The following is a 21,455-nucleotide window of genomic DNA, read 5'->3' as shown; positions in this document are numbered from 1 at the left end:
GAAGCAGAAGATTCTTCATCAATAAAAGAGGAGATCTTCAACAATGCACTGAAAGGGACTCATCTACTTATCTGTAAGTTATTAGAGTTCTGAGGACCCTTGTGATCATTCCTTTGTAGGATTAGGTCCAAGGTGTTTCTCACCCCTTGCAAGTCCTCTAAGAGGCCTCCAGGGGGAGTGTACATGGTGGGTGCTTTGTATTGACCCTTGCTTTGTGGAGAGCATAAACGTTAGGTCCTTTATGTAGGTCCTTGACCAAGGTGGTCTAAAATTTGGGTGTGTTGTGTTGACCCTTGCTCGCAGGAGCATAAACAAGTGAGGTTCCTTAGCCAGTGTGCCTAAAATCGGGTGCTGTGTTGACCCTTGCTCAGGGAGCATAAACTATCAGCCTAGGTGTACGTTGTACTGGTTAGAGGTGAACCTGATTTAAAACCTCTAGTTTGAGGTGAACCTGTTGTGAAACCTCTTTAATAAAATCCAATACACTAAAAGGTTAAGTGCGTCTACCGGGAGTGGAGTAGATAGGTAGTCGAACCACTATAAAAATGATCGTGTTTGTGATTGATGTTTGTCTTTGATTACTTATGTGATTTTATTAAATGATTTCATATTTGATCATACCTCACGTAGTTATATCTATCATAAACTCTGAATCGCATCATGTTTATAATTAAATTGGTTTTATGATTGGATCCTCTAATTGGCTTGGAAGTCATTAGAGTTACTTTGAAGAAATCCTGATTTATGAATATTTCCTCAGGATAGGTTTTGATAGGATTTTAAATAATCATAAAACATTTGAAAAAGTCTTATTCACCTGCCTCTAGGACATATTGGCATATTCCTACTTCAATTAAAGCGGTCTTTACCGCAATTTCATGTCAATCCTCATCGAGTCCATATGTCAATACAGTTCATCTTTGAAACATAATCGGTGTCTAGTACACTCCACACTAGCTGCCACCTCCCTAGCCACACAACCAGCGAGTGGAAAACACCTCACTACCCACCTGGCCAGTAGTTTATCAATACTTACCCAACTCGTCGATAGCGGACCCATTTACGAGCTGGTCAGATTTAGCCTAGCTTACAGCCCCCTCACTCGGGCAAATAAGGCCACACGCCCTTCACAACCGACCATGACAAAGTGGGAGATGTGGCCTACTGGTATTCGGCACTCGTGCGCTCATGTATCCACTCGGTCTAGACGTTGGAGCATCTACTGGTACCAAAAGGGTTCTGGGACTTTCACCCAAGGACTTCCTAAATGCCTATAGTGCTAGAACCAAATATTTTCAGTATCCAATCTGACCATCTATGATATTGTTGAGGGTCAAATATTACATATCAGACCCCAGTTAATACCTGGATTTACGAACATAGTACTGTTTAATGGCCCGATCTAATTGTGTTTGTGCTGCAATGTGTATTTATGAGCTTGGACTAAAACAGGGTGCTAAAAGCATGGATTTAATGCTTTGAAGTCACCAAGGCAAGGGACAGACCCCAGAGGACTAAAATTGATGGATTTACATGCCAAAGATCCAAGAAAACCGAGAAACTGAAGCTCAAGTGGCCTGAAAGATGTCCAGAATGCAAGATCATAGGTTTTCCCCCATCCGTTCGGCTTGAAACTTTATACATGGCCCGATGACCATAAATTAACCGTACATGTAAAATTTGATTGATTAGATCCCTGTAGAAGTGGCCCAACGGATGGATCAGACACCAAATTAGTGAATTGGGTCCCACCTGGTATCTAGATATGATTCAATTTTCTTCTCAATGCCTTAAAAGAGGCGAAAAAATGGATAGACAGTGAGGATTTTTCATAAACATCACATGTGGACCCCACCAGTCGTGCTTAGTCACAGTGCACAAGTGCACTCAAGGTGCACTACATCCAGAGCACCTGGTCAGTGGGCGTTGACCCGATCCCACTCACCCAAAAGACAGCGGACGGACGTTGTCCATCCTTTTTGCAATAGTGGGGCCCACCTATCATACATATGTATGATCTGGATCGTTCATTGTGTCCGTAAGGTGGGTACTACCACAATCATGGTGACGTTTTGGTCCCATGCACTCGATCACAAGAAATTTGTGTTCAAACTTGAGACGGACGGCCGAATGAAGATCTCAGGGTCCACCATGGTTGGGATCCAAAACCAAGCAAGTCTAGACTATTTTTCATCCTGAAGCTAATGGACGAAGTGGATTTTACACCTGGCATCAATCAGTGGTCCACCAACCATCACAGAGCCATAGCATAACCTCTGTTTCGCAACAAGGGTTACGGTTTTCCTTTGTGGGCCACCACCGTACACCAAAGGTCTAATCCAAACCGTCCATCAGGAGCCCATGGGCCCTATCATCCAAGCCTAGGTGACGAAATTTCAAGAAACAACGAAGATCGGTTTTCAACCGTCTAAACGGAGGACGAATGGTGCAAGGAAAAGTTATGTGGGCGACACTGAAACCAATCAAAAACCGTCGTATCCCGAATGGTTTTGAGAGGGAAAACTAATGGATGGAGTGGACTTCCATGAAGACACCGATCATGGGCCCCACCAAGAATCGGTGCAAGTTGATTTACGCAGGTTGCGCGTCCGAAGAGACCCAGACAATCTGGGTAGTTCTGCAAGCTTGGCTCGGATCAGACCATCAATCCTAGCCATCCAAATCATTCTTTCGGGGTGGCCAACCATTGCCAAAGATCCTGAACGACTCAGATCTTGGACTTGGCGGATCATTTCCCTAAACATCTCACCCAGACGCACCTGCTGCATCTCTTTTCGCTATGGAGATGCTGTGAATAGTACTCTCACCGACTCCAGCTTCTGACCCTTCCCTGTTATAAAAGAAAGAGAAAAAAAGAGAGAGAAGGATCCATTCCTTGGACGTGTGCGGCCGTGGAGGCCAGGTGGTGAAGCAGCAGAGAGAAAGAGTAGAGTAATATTTATTTATTTTTTTACTGTTTCTTCTTAGTATTTTTCTAAAAATGTTTAGCCTAATCATGTCTATTCTAGGCTAAACCTCTTAGCTAGGGCTAAGAGGTGAAGCTGGTAGCGTGATTAGGATGGTTGCTTGTTTTGATTCATGTCTTGTTGAACCTTATGGATTCTAATTTGATTATTAAGGTATGCTTTTAGTTTTTAATGGTTTATTGTGACTCAAATTACAATGGATCTGCGATAGCTTTAAGTATGTTCTTTCCATTATTGAGATTGTGAACTGGGGAACCCTGTTGTTCACCATTGTCTCATGGGCATGGTTGGGTGATGGAACCTTTCCTAACTTTCACAATTCTCTCATGATTGGCTGTGAGATTGGTAAATTGCTGTTGTTTGTCATAGTCTCCTGGGCATGGTTAGGTGACAGAATCACTTCCAAATCTTCACCATTCTTATCTATTGAGGATTAGATCCATGAAAAGTTTAGAGATCTAACAAATCTCTTCCTACCAATTGGATAGGATAGGACTCTGATTCCAGTTGTGTCCTTGAATCAATGCAAGGTAACTTCCCAATTGCTACAAGTGGATCCTTGGCACCCTAGTTCCTACCTTTATTTTTATTAGTTTTTAATTAATCTATTCAGAATTATTCCCTCATATTCGCTTGATTTAGATTACATCTTAGTCTAGTTCTAGTTCTATTTAGTTTCAGATTACGTATAAGTTTCAGTCCCTTGGGATTCGACCTCGGTCTCACCGAGTTTATTACTACATCACAACCCTATACTTGGGGAGTGAACAAGTTTTTGGCGCCGTTACCGGGGATTGACGGTTACGTTTTTATGAGATTAACTAGTTTTAGGATTAGTTTAAGATTAAGATTTTCTAATTTTAGGTTAGAATTTTTTCTGTTTTTAGAAACTAATCTGTTTTCTTGTTTTGTAGGACTTTGACATACACATTTTAAATTGGTAATATCTTTCTAATTTTCTAGTCTTTCTGTTTTCTATTTTAGATTAGGTTTTATCTTTAGAAACTTTCTAATTCTAGGATTTCTTCTAATTTAGAAACTAATTGTCTTTCTATTTTAGGTTTAGAATTTTCCTAATTTGTTTTTAGAAACTTTCTATTTTTCCTTTTGGAAAAATTTCTTTTTTTAGAAACTAGTTTACTTTAGGATCTCCTACTATTTCTAGACTTTCTATCTGTAGAAATTGACTTGGTTTGTTTTGTTTTGCAAGTTCTTAATTTAGGACTTCTAATTTGGTAACTTCCTTCCAACTCTTTTCTCTCATTTTCTAGATTTGTATTTCTTCCTTTCTTTTAGTATAGGTTTAGAATTTGAATTGAGGGTTACGAGTGTTTCATGCCTAAGTGGGTTTGTGACAACACTCTACGTCTCAAGGAGGATTGGTTGAGGGGTTATCTATCCATCGCAGGATTAGACACCACTTGAGATCCTCAGAGTTAACTGAGGTTATGGCCGGAAATCAACCTCTTCTACCCCAACCTAGGGTGGAGGACATCCAGGATGAGAATGAGGTGCATCAAGCACCCCCACCTCGTACTTTACGAGATTATATACAATAGGCGGGGGTGAGTATGTCCCCATGCATGGATTTTTCTGAAAATATAGAACACATGAATATCAAGTTAGGGGTGATTCAACTCCTTCCAAAGTTTCATGGGCTTGAATATGAAAATCCGTATCTACACTTGAAAGAGTTTGATGAAATCATAGCCACTTTATACTTTCCTAACGTCTCTGAGGACACGGTCAGGCTGAAACTCTTTCCCTTTTCTTTGAAAGAGAAAGCTAAGACGTGATTACATTCACTACGTCCTCGATCTATTGGCACATGGAATGACATGACAAGGGAGTTCATAAAGAAATTTTTTTCATATTACAAAACGAACACCCTTAGAAAGTCAATTATGAACTTTGCCCAAAAGGAGGATGAAACATTCTTCCAATGTTGGGAGCAGTTCAAGGACCTTGTTAGCTCATGCCCACAACACGAATTTGAAACGTGGCACATTACACACTTTTTCTATGATGGACTGACATCTTTCACATGTCAATTGGTCGAGACAATGTGCAATGGAGAATTTATGAATAAAAATGCCAATGATGTGTGGGATTACTTGGATAGACTTGCTGAAAACACACAAATATGGGACACATACCCAAAATCAAATACCACTTCTAGGCCCACTCAATCAAAGGAAACAGGTGGAGTATACCTTCTAAAAGAGGATGATGATCTCAATTCTAAAGTGGCTAATCTCATAAAGAAATTCGAGGCCATGGAATCAAGGAAGGACAAGGGTAAGGAAGTTGTTTGCGGTATTTGTGGTTGTAACAGTCATACAACTGAAAATTGTCCAACCATATCTGCCTTTCAAGAGGTATTGACTGAGCAATCCAATGCCGTAAATAACAATCAAAGATCTTTCAATGGACTTACCTTTAATATGTACATTCCTGGTGGGAAAAATCATCCAAAATTTAGTTGGAGGAATGGACAAACTAATACCCCTCAAGGTTTCTTTAATCAGACTTCACAACAACAACAAGAGAAACCTCAAGAGGATCTGATTTTAAAACATTTTGAAAAGCAAGATCAGTTCAATCAGGATATGCTACAAGTCTTGCAAGACCTTAATAAAACATTACAATGACTTAAGACTAAAAACACGATTGGGAATAAGGAGAGCCTCCCAGCTCAACCTCTTTCCAAACTAAAGCTATAATATGAAGTTGGCAACCTAAGCTCTTCAAATCAAATGAAGCACGCTAAATCCATCACCACTCTTAGGAGTGGGAAGATTATTGATAAAACCCTTCTGGTTAGGCTTGAAAAGCCTCAAGTGTCAGAAGAGGACAACAATGATGGATCTAGTGATGCCCAACAAAAATTAGAACTGGAACTTCTAGAGCAGCCAGTTGCTCCATTTCTCCAACGGTTGGTTGCACCAAAACCTCTCTCTAACTCTCAGGATATTCTAGAGGTGTTGAAACAAGTGAAAGTCAACATTCCTCTACTTGATGCCATAAAACAAATACCTTTACATGCCAAATTCCTGAAAGACCTATGCACGACCAAATGATGATAGAGTATTTAAAAGAAGATCTTCTTGACTGAGAAAGTGAGTGCCATCCTGAAGCAAGACATGCCGTAAAAATTCAAAGATCCCGGTAGCCCAACCATATCATGTGTAATCGGGAACTATCGAATTGATCACGCACTTCTTGACTTAGGAGCGAGCGTCAAATTGATTCCTTACTCGGTATACAAACAGTTAGGCTTTGGTGAATTAAAACCCACCCTAACCATGCTACAACTTGCTAATCGTTCTGTTCGTGTACCAAGAGGGATAATTGAGGATGTGTTGGTCCAAGTCGATAGATTTTACTACCCTGTAGATTTTATCATCCTGGACACCGAACCCATCAATAACGTGAGCTCTCAGATTCCTGTCATTCTTGGTTGCCTATTCCTTGCCACTTCAAATGCAATTTTCAATTATAGGAATGGTGTCATGACTATCTTTCGGAAATATGACATTGGAGTCAAACATCTTTTTCAATAACGGCAGAAACTCAGAGGATGATGACGATTTCTACGACATTAACATGATTGATTCTTTCGTGGAAGATAGAACGCCTCTGACCTTATCCTCTGACCCTCAAGAGACGTGCCTAGCACACTCCCATGACTTGGATGATGACATAATTAGGGAGATGTGTGCCTTACTTGATACTGCGCCGGTACTTGAAGTTAACCAGTGGAGGCCACAATTTGAAGAATTACCCCAAACTGATGTCGTGCCTCTGTCGTCTAACTTCAAGCCACCGAAGCTTGACCTAAAACTTTTACGCTCTGATTTAGAATATTTCTATTTAGGTCAAGAAGAGACATACCCAGTGGTGATTTCATCTCACCTTGAGAACAAACAAGAGAGTATGTTCATTTCTACTCTCGAAGAAGATAAAGGAGTTATTGAACATATCATCACAAATCTCAATAGGATGAATAAACTCCTTTCAACTGAATGTTTTGACTCTTTGGATGATTATTTGTCACACTTTGCAGATTCAAACGATCCCATGATACAAGAAATATTGGATACCTCGCAAGACAATACCTCGGTAGTTGTCACGGACCGAGAGAACCCTTATTTTGAAGTACCTCCTCCCCCAGATCCTGAATGGTTACCATTAATGGAGGAGGAGCTGAAAATTGAACTAAAGAGTGAAACTTTGGCGTGTGTTGAGACTACACAACCTACTACAAATTTTTCTGAATTTCATTTACTTGTAGTCTCTGATTCGTCATAGTGTACTAATTTTGAAATTTTTTCTGCCACAGGTGAATCGTATATAATTTGGACACTTCAGACGATTAAAAGAAAACTTTATGCTGAGGTCCCTCAATTTCTCTGGACATTCACGTTCTAGGACATCCAAGCCTACTACAAAACGGGCTTTTGGATGATCTTGTTGAAAAACCTTCTGAGAAATTTACCAAGATACTGGCCGACGGAAAAACCTAGATGCATGATTGAGTAGATTTTCCGTGCTTTCATAGTTGAGGATTAAAATTTACTACTTTCATAGGACTAGGGTAGTTTGCTTTAAGCTGTTCTAGGATAGACGGTTTTATGCCATTAGGTTAGTTTTCTTTATACATTATTTTATGATAGTTTGCTTTTGTTGGTTTCTCTCTTGTGCTAACCCGCTCTCATGCTGAGATCTCTATGGAAAAGTCTCTCTTGATTCATTATCCAGGTACTATCTTCCCATCACTTTTCCTTCACTTTCGTTGTCCCAGGTGCATTGCATGATCATATATCTTTTACATTGAGGACAATGTAGATTTTAGATTGGGGGTGGGAGATTAGGTTCCCTAATTAGTGTTTTCTTGGTCTTGAGCAAAATTTGTGAAAATTTTTAAATTTTTTTAAATTTTTTTGAAATTTCTTATGAATTCGAAGTGATTTTGACAACCATCTAGGGCACTTAGAATTTTAAGATATGTGATGTTGGTAATTTATGACTCTTGGATTCAGTTATCTGTTAGATTTCACAGTTAAGTTTGAACTATGAATCCATGATTAGTAGTTTTAAACATTGATTGAGTCATGATTTCACAAGGCACATCTCGCTAGCACATTAAGGTTTCAGTTCAATATTGAATTGTAACTTAGTGATCATTAAGCATGGAAGGAACCAACCTAGAGAAATTGTCCATCTTGTTCAATACGAAGAATATAGGAAAAAAAAGTTTTTGAAAAAAAAAAGAGAGAAAAAGAATGAAAGAATGAAAGAAAAAGAATATCCAGTTAAAAAACAGTTGTCATCAGGAAAGGGTTGGGTGTACAATCTTCACCATAGGTTTGCTCCCTATAGGTGCAGATTCGATTCCCCTCTGCCTCGATGGAAAAATTAAAAGCTGGAAAAATGAAAAAAAAAAACTATAAGGCAAGTTCTAGTTTAGGTTTTAATTGTCTTGAATGTTCATTCGATCATCAATGTATCATGGAAAATGACAATTGGATCTCTTAATGATGGTAAGTTGAGATTACACTATACACCCATGGAACTCAATGTTTAGAATTTTTCTGATTGATGGATTAATACTTTGAACTTGACTATGAAATTTACCATGCGCTCGAATCCAGGAGATAGTAATGCCCAGCATTCATGAATCTTAGAATTCTAGGATCTGGATTGCTTTTCATAAATCACTCGAGTTTATGGAAATCGTTCTATACTCTCAACGTATTTTTTCGCATACCTTGCTCGGGACTAGCAAGATGCTGGTTGGGGGTTATGTTGAGGGTCAAATATTACATATCAGACCCCAGTTATTGCCTGGATTTACAACCATGGTACTGTTTAATGGCCCGATCTAATCGTGTTTGTGCTGCAATGTGTATTTATGAGCTTGGACTGAAACAGGGTGCTAAAAGCATGGATTTAATGCTTTGAAGTCACCAAGGCAAGGGACAGACCCCAGAGGACTAAAATCGATGGATTTACATGCTAAAGATCCAAGAAAACTGAGAAACTGAAGCTCAAGTGGCCTGAAAGATGTCCAGAATGCAAGATCACAGGTTTTCCACCATCCGTTCGACTTGAAACTTTATACATGGCTCGATGACCATAAATTAACCGTATAGGTAAAATTTGATCGATTGGATCCCTATAGAAGTGGCCCAACGGATGGATCAGACACCAAATCAGTGAATTGGGTCCCACCTGGTATCTGGATATGATTCAATTTTCTTCTCAACACCTTAAAAGAGGCAAAAAAATGGATAGACGGTGAGGATTTTTCATAAACATCACATGTGGACCCCACCAGCCGTGCTTGGTCACAGTGCACAAGTGCACTCAAGGTGAACTACATCCAGAGCACCCGGTCAGTGGGCGTTGACCCGATCCCACTCACGCGAAAGACAGCTGACGGATGCTGTTCGTCCATTTTGTAGTAGTGGGGCCCACCTATCATACATATGTATGATCTGGACCATTCATTGTGTCCGTAAGGTGGGTACTACCACAATCATGGTGACGTTTTGGTCCCATGCACCCGATCACAAGAAATCTGTGTTCAAACTTGAGACGGACGGCCGAATGAAGATCTCAGGGTCCACCATGGTTGGGATCCAAAACCAAGTGAGTCTGGACTATTTTTCGTCCTGAAGCCAATGGACGGAGTGGATTTTACACCTGGCATCAATCGGTGTTCCACCAACCATCACAGAGCCGTGACATAGCCTCTATTTCGCAACAGGGGTTGCGGTTTTCCTTTGTGGGCCACCACCGTACACCAAAGGTCTAATCCGGACCATCCATCAGGAGCCCATGGGCCTTATCATCCAGGCCTAGGTGATGAAATTTCAAGAAACAAGGAAGATCGGTTTTCAACCGTCTAAACGGAGGACGAATGGTGCAACGAAAAGTTATGTGGGCCACACTGAAACCAATCGAAAACCGTCATATCCTCAATGGTTTTGAGAGGGAAAACTAATGGATGGAGTGGATTTCCACGAAGACACCGATCATGGGCCCCACCAAGAATCGGTGTAAGCTGATTTACGCAGGTTGCGCATCCGAAGAGACCCAGACGATCTGGGTAGTTCTGCAAGCTTGGCTCGGATCAGACCATCGATCCTAGCCATCCAAATCATTCTTTCGGGGTGGCCAACCATCGCCAAAGATCCTGAACGGCTCAGATCTTTGACTTGGCGGATCATTTCCCTAAACATCTCACCCCAGACGCACCTGCTGCGTCTCTTTTCGCTGCGGAGATGCTACGAACAGTACTCTCACCGACTCCAGCTTCTGACCCTTCCCTGTTATAAAAGAAAGAGAAAAAAACAGAAAATTCTCCAGGGGACGTGGGTAAAGGCAGAGAGAGAGAGCAAAGTAATATTTATTTATTTTTAATTTTTTACTGTTTCTTCTTAGTATTTTTCTAAAGATGTTTAGCCTAATCATGTCTATTCTAGGCTAAACCTCTTAGCTAGGGCTAAGAGGTGAAGCTGGTAGCGTGATTAGGATGGTTGCTTGTTTTGATTCATGTCTTGTTAAACCTTATGGATTCTAATTTGATTATTAAGGTATGCTTTTAGTTTTTAATGGTTTATTGTGACTCAAATTACAATGGATCCGCGATAGCTTTAAGTATGTTCTTTCCATTATTGAGATTGTGAACTGGGGAACCCTGTTGTTCACCATTGTCTCATGGGCATAGTTGGGTGATGGAACCTTTCCTAACTTTCACAATTCTCTCATGATTGGCTGTGAGATTGGTAAATTGCTGTTGTTTGTCATAGTCTCCTGGGCATGGTTAGGTGACAGAATCACTTCCAAATCTTCACCATTCTTATCTATTGAGGATTAGATCCATGAAAAGTTTAGAGATCTAACAAATCTCTTCGTACCAATTGGATAGGATAGGACTTTGATTCCAGTTGTGTCCTTGAATCAATGCATGGTAACTTCCCAATTGCTACAAGTGGATCCTTGGCACCCTAGTTCCCACCTTTATTTTTATTAGTTTTTAATTAATCTATTCAGAATTATTCCCTCATATTCGATTGATTTAGATTACATCTTAGTCTAGTTCTAGTTCTATTTAGTTTTAGATTACGTACAGGTTTCAGTCCCTTGGGATTTGACCTCGGTCTCACCGAGTTTATTACTACATCACAACTCTATACATGGGGAGTGAACAGATATGCCCATGGAGGCCACAACACTGATAGCAGGGCACTAAGTGATCATATCACACAAAATTTGAGATGCATGAGTCATATCATCCAATCATGCATCAAACCTGCGTGTACCATGCGATCATGTTGGGCAACTCTATCTCACAAGGAGTCCCCTAAATAACTCAGCCTAACGACAAATGCTATGATTAATCATTCCTTACAACAAGCATATAAATGATGTGTATGGGCATGTATCATGATGTAATACTAAGCATGTTCTCAGTGTGTACTACTAGACTAAGTACACTAGCATGATTATCATATATAAACAATAATCAACCTAAATACATGGTGGGGTCCACAGAGGGACGGCGAATCTAGCCCAAACATCCAGATAGGCTTCTAAAGAGTGGATATACCAAACCTGATACTGTATATTCTTCCATCTACGGCAAGGGGTGATGATGTACTCTCTTATAGACAATGAATGGCCTAGACGTCATACTTACACCAAGAATGGGCTTCATGGATGAGTCTAATGGTTATACAATAAAGTGAGTTGAGAGGGTGAAACTATGTACAACAAGTGGGCTTGCTCACCCTCTCTTATCATGTAATAAACTGGGCCTTCCTATGGGGCCCGATCCATACACAATGTGGGCTGCAAGGTTTGGATAATTCCTTCAAGGTATGGTGGAAAACACCATCATCAATGGGGGGTCCAATGGTTTGGGTTAACCCAAGGGAGATGGAAGGTGGGCTTAATAATGGGCCCTATGGAGGTTTACAATAGTGGACATTTAACCACCGTTGTCTCCTAGTGTGCGGTCCACTTGGGTTTAGAATCTGAATCACAACGAGGGCCCACGGCCCTAAGATGGGGTGAACAATGTGTCATCACACATACAATATGGTGGGCCTCACAAGGCACTGATGGGCCCCACAAAACCATGGGCAGCATAGATATAAAATGCATACAGCAGGTGGGCTGTTTGGTGAATGGCCAACCCACCAGTAGCTGGGCATGTTGGGCGTCCTACTAATGGACAGCTTAGATATAACATACACCTCAAGGTGGGCCTACACATTACAGATGGGCCCCACCAGATGGACAGCGAATATATAACACATGTATCAACATGGCCAGCTGCTGGACGGTTAGTCCAGCAGTGTCCTGGCCCAGCTGGGTGTCCAAATAGTTAGAGGGTCTGGATAGAACACTTACATAAGGTCGGCCCCACCTGTAGACGGTCCACCAAAGGGTGGGCCCATTCTAGATGGGCCACCAAGTGAATGGAGGGAGTGGATAAAACATATACATCAGGGCAAACCCTGCTGGATGTCAGCCCAGCAAAAATCCAGGCCTGCCTGAAGTCTGGGCCGGCCCTAAGGGTTGTGCGAGTGAAAACCCTTCATTACAGTGGGTCCTACAAGGGCGTGGACCACTCAGGAAGGTGGGCCGGCTGTTGGACCTCCCATAAACATCACAGTGGGCCTCAGAAGGTTTCAAATGTTGGACGTCAGCCCACTACTACCTGCGGTGTGGTCTGATGAGATTTGGATCTAATCGGCGCTAGCCCATAGCCTCAACATCATGAAAATAAGGACGGTATGGATATACTACACATATAGCAAGTGGGGTCCACATGTGTGTGGCCCATTAGTTCAATGATCAAGCTGATATTAGTATTTTTCCCTCATTCTGGCCTGCTGCTGGATAGCAGCCTGTTCGGTTGGATATAGCCCATCTGGCCCATGCTTTAGGTGAGCAGAGGATGGACAGTGAGGATATAATGCATACATCAAGGTGGGGTCCACGTGTGTGACCCACCAGCTTAGAATCAAGCTGAAATTTTCATTTATCCCTTTGTTTGGGCCTGTGTGACTAGCCGGTCACATGGGACACAACAAGGCAGGCGTCCAACAATCTGGATAGCAAGGTCGTCCCACCTGCTAGATGGTCTAGATCATCTATGCACTCATTAGGAGGGCCACAAAAAGATGGAAAGAGAGGGAGGGAGAGAGAGAGAGAGAGAGAGAGAGAGAGAGAGAGAGAGAGAGAATCGAATGGTGGAGGGAGCTCCGCCAGTATGAGTTCCTTGTCATACAATACATACAACAAGATGGGCCCTAAAATATGTGGGCCTCAAATTAGTAAATCAAGGTGAGGATACCATCCCCACCATAAAATCAAGGGTCTAGGTAACCTCTACATATTGGTTATTAATAATCATCATGGTGGGGTCCATGGAAAATGGCCCCATCATGGATTTACACATATGTATCATGGTGGGCCATTGGTCACACATTGGGTCCAAAATGGGATCCCTACCATTAACCGGTAGGCCCCACTTGTCTCATGGACAAAATCGACATCTAAACCTAAGATCACCCACCTATTTCTCTCCTTCTTGGTTCCTTGAAATCCTCAGCTCCTAAGCTCTCTTTTCAATGGTGAATGATGAAGTTTGGATGGTTGGATGGTGAGATTCGACGTAGGAAAATAGGTCTATCACTTGGCTTCTTTTTCTCTCCTTAGGATTTTTCTTCTCTTAGTTGCTAGGGAATGGAATGTGATGGATTAAAATGAGAGAGGAGGGATGGGTTGTATAAGAGGAATGGTGGGTGTGTAAGAGAGGTGACATAGAAAGCATATGTTAAGTTGACTTTTGGGATAAGAGGGGATGGGTTGCTTATCTTGGGGGGAAGAGATGCATGCGTTTGAAATGATGGTTGTACTTGACTAATTGATGTGAAAGAATGGGTAGAGATTCCTCTCTCCTAACTTGGAATCTTCCAGGATACATTATGCGCAGCGTTTACTCGAATTACTCGCAGGCCCACAACTCCTAGCCTAGGTATCATATTAGTGTGCAAGACGCAGCGTTGGAACCGCGGCAACAGTGCGGTCTCGAGGGTATGACTTTCAGGTTGAGTTGACTCAAGTCTTTGGGGTGCGTCTTAAGGTCACGCGCATTTGCTGTTTACAAGTCATGGCTCACCGAAACTTGACGGAGAGGTTCACCGGAGTTGGTGGAAGGGTACGGTACAAGGATACGGGTTTTATAGGAAGTCTTGTGTATGCTATACAATGCACTAGACCAGATATCGCATATGCTATAAGTAAACTTAATAGGTTTACTGGTAACACCAGTACTGAACACTGGAATACAATTAGTAGGGTCCTTGGTTATTTAAAAGTAACTAAAGACTTGGGGCATTTTATTCAGAATTTTCTACTGTATTGGAAGGATATACCGATGCAAGTTGGATATCGAGTGTAAGGGACAACAAGTCTACTAGAGGGTGGGTATTCACCCTAGGAGGTGTAGCTATATCTTAGGGATCCAAGAAACAGACCTGCATGATGCACTCGACTATGGAGTCTAAATTTATAGCCCTGGCTACAACAGGTAAAGAGGCTAAGTGGCTAAAGGATCTTTTACTAGAAATCCCTTTTTGTATAAAGCCTATATCAACTGTGTCACTACATTGTGATAGTAAAGCCACATTAGCTAGAGCATATAGCAACACTTATAGTGGTAAGTCTAAATGGAATTTTTGTTATTTCCTATGTGAAATCAATCAATAACCTAGCAGACCCTTTTACTAAACCTCTACCGAGAGAAGTAGTAAAGGCAACATATAGAGGGATGGGGTTAAAACTCTTCAACCAAAGTTCCACCGTGATAGTAACCCAACCTAAAATTTAAAAAAATCTCTAATTTTAGGTTTAATCGGTAAAACAAGTTACTGATATGCGGAAAGTTTTTAGCACTAAAATTATATACGATCTCATCCATAATAGATAAGTGTTAAGCATTACGAAAGAGAGTTGAGTCTTAGAACTCTTAGTGAAATCCAGTTTAAAGGACAAGTGTCTTATAGTAACGAAGACACTGGAAGGATTTCACCTATGTGGACGTAGAGATGGTGCCGTCACTCATGAGAGTTGGAGTTTCTCTCAGGATCGTTCATGAAATAGGATGAGCACATGGCCATTAATTGTGTTAAGCAAGATTGTGGGAACTCTAAATACACATAGTGAATATGTGTGTAGTTTCTTCAGCTCTGTTATCTAAGAATAACTGGTTCAACGCTACGACTACTAGTCATTTTGATAGAGCTTTGAGATACTTACACCAAGGGAAGATTCAAATCGAAAGATATCTTTCTTTATGCATATAAGCTATTTTTATTCTGGCGGAAATATTGTTTTGAAAATATATTTTAAAAATCAAGTGGAGGATTGTTGAAATATATTGATTTTTTAATATATTTTAAATTATATATATATATTGTTTTGAAAAAGCACTTTTCTTGTGTTTTGGGAATAGTCGCGCATTGAAAAAAGAGAAGAAGATTTTTGTATATATATGATAATGGTGGAGTATTGTAATGTTTACCCACCTAGTCCAAGGAGAATTGGGTTTGTGTGCTCGAGTACGTAGCACTGGAACACCTGCATACGCGCTCTCACTAGCGCTTAGGCTCGGTCACGGTCACGGGCACGGGCTCTGTGCTAGGGCATGGGCATGTGAGGTAATGTGGCTGTAGAGGCGCTAGTGGCGTACTTTGCACTTCACACATCCATATCGTGTCACAGAGGGTCACTCCTTCGTGACCTTACGTGAATTGACGCGAGATGAGTGCGAGTCACAATGCGACAGAGAGCTAAGGCGGATGGTTGGCTGAAAATCTAGAGGATTGAAAGAGGTCCCTTGTATTATATAGAGGCTGAAAAGAGTTGTTTCATGGAGGTGTAACTGCTCATGCAATTGATTGCTGACCATGCACAAACTGTTGCATGTGGCTAGCCCAACAGCTAGAAATGGCTAGCCAGTGTCTCACAACAGTCAGAAACAACTGCATGCAGTAGCCACTACACCACTTGCACAACAGCTAGAAACTACCAATAATGGCTAGTTTCTCCCAATAGCTAGGAATAGTCATCTGGATTAATTTCCCTGAACCATAACTCCTAACCACCATATCCTATATATACTAGGCTTGGATGGGTTTCTAAACCATCTCAACACCCTTCAGCAGACTCATATGAACCACATCCTCTCCTGTAAACTAGAAGTTCTAACAAGACAACAACGTTCATCTGAACAATTGCCTGAAGAACAGACCAGTGGTGTGGTCTAGAATGGTCCATCTGAACCATTAGCTGAAGAACAGACCAGTGCAGTGGTCTAATTCACATTTCTGCTTTTTTTCTAATATTTTTCCCTCTATTTTCTGCCGGAAATTATATAACAGAGTTCCATCAGTGGATCTTCGTGTTTGCTGAACGCAGATCCACACCAGGCTCGTCGTATCCTAGGAGCAATTTGCCTGTAACCTTTCAGCATACTCAATGTACTAGAGTAGGGGCAAATAACACTTTAAAGACAGTGTTCTAATACGTGCTTCAGCCTGTCCTGATTTTAGATTATTTTGGTTTTGGTTTTCATATTTTACAGAAAATATTATTTCTGTATAATTTCTCGACAGTATCTGCTCAAATTAGGGTTTACACCAAATGGGTGGGTCCCACTGACGTGGTGGAGCCCACCCCTCCAAGATGAAAAAGACGGCTGGATGATATAGATAAAACATATACATCATGGTGGCCCTTGGACAGCGTTGTTGTCACTGTGACTACTATTTTCTCTCACTCTCTCTTTCTTTCTTTTATTATTATTATTTTTTTTACTTATTTTGTATTTATATTTTTTATAATTGTGGGCCCATGTGAGATAGCACTAGCCTCATTTCTAAGCACGTGTGTGCACAGAAATGTGGTGGAAACACGGATGGATTGTGAGGGTAAATATCAAACCCTCCCGCTCTAGTTCACTTGCCACTGTCCCTTGTCGTGGGGTCCACTCCCTTATGAGTTTCAACCATGGGTTCCACAAAATGGACGGCATATAAATATCAAAATGGGCCTCCCGCTCTAGTTCAACGATGGACAGCACCCGCTGTCCAAACAGTGAGGTCCACAATGTGTGGATCAAGCCGATATTTAAATAATTCCTTCATCAGGGTTTGTGCGACTTTGTGGTCTGGTTGGATGGCTAATAAATATCATGGTCAGGCCCACGATCAATGGAGCCCACCCGAAAATTTGGGTGAAGCTGCTTTGTATCTTCTCTTCATCCATGTTTTTATGTGGCAAGAAGGGTTTGGATTGCACAAAGGTGAGTCCCATGGACAGTGGGTCCCATATCATCATCACATTGTGATCATCGTTAATCTTCCACACCATCAAGAAAGAAAATAAAAGGTTATGCGGAAGGGAGGTGTATTCACGTTATCCATAGGGAGGTGTGCTCACGTTATTCTAAAAGGTTGGATGGATTGGATCTTCTTAATGGGCTGAAATTTGGGCGCTTTAAGTACCCAAAATTTACTTAGGGGAGGGCTTTTTATAGATTAGATGATGATTACCGAGAGGTTTCTAGATTATGGTGTACGTGGAAACACACAAGATTCATTTCCACAAAAGGTAAGGGATAAAATGCTTGACCCCGCTTAATTTAATGAAAAGATGTTGACTTTGGTATATGTATTTCATTTTTCTTAATCTAATTATTTTTATGCTAATTAAGCCTACTATGGGGCCTTAATTATTCTTAACTTAAGCCCAATTGTTTTTATAAATGGTGTGTTGACAAATTTCTCTTATTTTAGGAGATTTTGTTGACTTTAGGTGCCCATCACTTTATTAATGTAACTAAAACAATCTTTACAACATCTAATGCATAGATTATGGTCTATAAGTATGATTAATTAAGACTAAACAATTTTCTAGAAGATGCAAGGTGACTCACTTTTCTTAATTGAAGGAAAAGTATTGACCTTATAGAAAATTAACTTTTACATTTATTAAGTCTTAATAATGATAGGTTAAGCTAAGTTAGGTCTATATTATGACACAATTAAAGCTTAATTAAGAGACTTAATTAGCTCATGGATTTTCTAGAGAAAAATGTAGAATTGGACACTAAATAAGGGTTTTGGAGCTCCTTACGCACATGAATGACAATCGTTCTTCTTGTGATAACTTAAGTTTGGGTGTACGCCTTGATGCGCGAAGGGTATGGTCCGATTCACAGCGACAACGTGATCGTATTAACATAGGTTTTGGGTTCTCAGGGTTCATTTGATTAGATGTGTATTTGCGCGCTCAATTCGGGTCCTGTTAGAAATGTTGGACGTTCCGCGGAAGGTACCGGAGGTGTACTGATCGGGTAGGCTTGGGTTATGGGCATTACACCAGTCGTCACACACATGTGCTTAGAAAGACACTAGAAAAGACAGAGCATACAAGAATAATTCACATGAAACATACAATCATAACTCAAAAAAGCCTATCGTGATTCTAAAATAATTATAAGAAAATGACATCAATATCCAAATTCAAGATAATCAATAAAAGACTAACACCAAAAGATATCTAACAATGAAAGGAGTGAATTCAACCCTTAGAATTAGGGCTGAAAGTCATGTAGGTTCAACCCATCCAACTTAACATTGGGTTGGGGTTGGGCAAGATGTATTGGGTTCAGCCTCAGGCTTGGGCTTTACAAACACCAACCCGATAAAACTTGAGTCAAGCAAGGGTTAAGGTCTTAGGTTGCCCGACCCAACACGAACCCAATCGATATATAAGTTACTAATAAAGTATAATTGAGTGTGGATCACCTGTGTTGAAGGCACAGGAAATTCCAGTGTCATCAGGTTTCATTAGTCCAAGTCATTTCCGACGACTCAAGCTAACAAGATAAGCCAAAGTTCTCTCTCCCAAATAGATTGTGTGCTACACAACACGAATTTTAAAGGAGTAATTGTCCTATATTTTAGTTAGTTTGTTTAGAAAAAATGAAGTTCTTTATAATAAATAACTACATATATAATTAATAAAATCATAGGTACAAAGAATAAGACATGTATTGAAAATATAATAGACTAATGTAATAATGAAAATATTAGTATGCATCCACCCGACCAACTCAATCGAGCCTGCTTGGGTTGGGTTTGGGTTGAGAATTCCCAACCCAAGGTTGGGTTAGGGTTGAGGTATAGGAACCTTGGGTTGGGATAGGGTTGAGCACCAACCCAACCTGCCTGACTTTCAGCCCTATTTAGAGTCAAAGTATGAGTGGTAAAAGTCAAGCCCCCAATTTAAAAGGAAACAAAAAGGGTTATTCCCAAAAAAAACGAAGGGGCGGGGGGGGGGGGGGTTAGACTGAAAGGAAAAGAGGTAAATCTTAGACAAAAGGGTTATACCCAAAGCAAAAGGATAGACCCAAGGCAAAAGGATTAGAACCAATGCAAAAAGGGCAAGATCCAAACAATAAAATTTTATTACAATAATTAGTAAGTAAAAATAATAGAGATTCCTTACCCAGGATCTAGAGAACAAAAAAGAAAAAGAAACTTGAAGAAACTAGAATTTAGGAAAAAGGAAAAAGTGGAGGGAGTTCAAGATGGGAGGATCACTCACTAAGTTTTTTTTTTATCACTCACTGAGTTTTTTTCTCCTTTTTTCTCGTTTTACTTCTCTCTCTTCCCTTCTCTTTCTCACTCTCTCTCTCCTTCTCTACATCAGCTCCCCAAATCCACACATCCCTTTTATATACCAAAAACCCACCAACTCTCTCTTTCTCCAAATATAACTCGTGCATATGCATGTGTATATGAGTTGTATCCCTATGTTTCTTTCCCCTTTCTTTTCTTTTCTTTTCTTAACAAAAAACAACAATGCTTGAATGTTGGACAGTCGGGACGTCGTATGGTTTATTAGTTTATTTTCATCACTCACACACACACACACACACTGTAAGACCCCATCTATTCCGTACGACTTTCTATGCTTATGTACACAATGATCGACGCCCTTAGCTAGACCTAGATTGGCCATTCATAGTATACACCCAACTGACCGAAACCTCAAGACCCCGAAACCTATCTCATATCGACCGCCCCATCGCCGCGATCGTGGAGGTACAACCCGTGTGTCTATACAATACTCCGTTAGTGAGATACGCCGTGAAGAATCATTAGTGTATCATGTGCGCAAGGTGTCATGTACTCCATTCCACACATGTGCACAACACATGTCATACACACATGCACATGCCACACATGGGTGAGAGAATCTCTACCCATATGTGTGATGTCACACACCCATACCTCCCATCTCTCATGTGCTCCCCAAAGTTAGCACCTCTCCATTCCATACCCTATGTATGACATCATCACACCATACCATTCCATGCTCCTTTAATCCACCATTAATTACAAATCATGAATTAATTGTTATAATCTTAGTCTAAGCTAACTAAGATCACATTAATTGAATTTAACCACATTTTAACAATTTCTCTACATATATCCCTTCATTCCTTAACATTTCACCATTTTTCTACACAAAGAGAGAGAGAGAGGAGTGATCTTGGTGGGCCATTAACTCCATCAATCCCATCATGTCCATCCATCTCAACCATCAATTCTACCCCTTCCATCCATCTAATTCATCAAGGTGAGTACACCCACTCCACTCTTGGATTGTTTTCTTTTTTATTATTTGTATGATTATTAGTGGTGACGATTTTATGCTAATGACATGATCAATGGTGTGGATACATAGGAGAGTACATATAAAAGCTGATCAATAATGGTGATGCTAATGATGTGTTTAATAGTGTGGATTCATGGGAGAATACATATAAAAAGAATAATAAAAAAATAATTTTATAGACTTTATGTTGGACCCATTGATAGTGGGCCCCACAAGAATTTTGTAAGCCATCCAAACCGCCCAAAGTGTGGCCCATTGGGCTGGCCACACACTCACATAAACACATGTGCACACACACAACATTATAAAATAAAAAAATTAAATTGATATAAAAAAAATTTTAAAAAGGGAGGAGAGTGGACGCTGATTGCTGCCAGCCTCCAGTTGCTATCAATGGAAGGGAAGGGCTATGGGACCACCACAGGCCTCACCATGTTCTATGTATTTAATCCATGTCGTTCATCTGATTCCCCTGCTCATTTTAGGCATTAAGCTGAAAAATGCAGCCAATCCAGTTCTTTGGTAGGCCACACCATCAAAAATACTATTTTAATAGTGTTAAACTGTTAGGGCCCACTGTGAGGTTTCTGTGTGTCAAAACATGCTACATATTAGACTTGTTGGATGTGTCACGAGCTAAAGAATGCAGCAGATGGACTTGATTATATTGATATGCGCCCCACCTATGAAAAACCT

General features: G+C 40.7%; 1 non-coding gene across 1 annotated transcript; it reads right to left on the bottom strand.

Annotated features, from left to right (window-relative positions):
* Nucleotides 1-4,873: 4,873 nt before the first annotated feature.
* Nucleotides 4,874-4,980, bottom strand: LOC131235893 (small nucleolar RNA R71). The gene has a single exon (XR_009166408.1). It is a non-coding gene; the product is annotated as a small nucleolar RNA R71 (small nucleolar RNA).
* Nucleotides 4,981-21,455: the final 16,475 nt, after the last annotated feature.

The sequence above is a fragment of the Magnolia sinica genome, chromosome 19 (genome assembly GCF_029962835.1).
Source record: "Magnolia sinica isolate HGM2019 chromosome 19, MsV1, whole genome shotgun sequence".
In the NCBI taxonomy this organism is placed as follows: Eukaryota; Viridiplantae; Streptophyta; class Magnoliopsida; order Magnoliales; family Magnoliaceae; genus Magnolia; species Magnolia sinica.
Note: the sequence above shows the minus strand (reverse complement) of the source record. Positions and strands in the feature narration are given on the sequence as shown.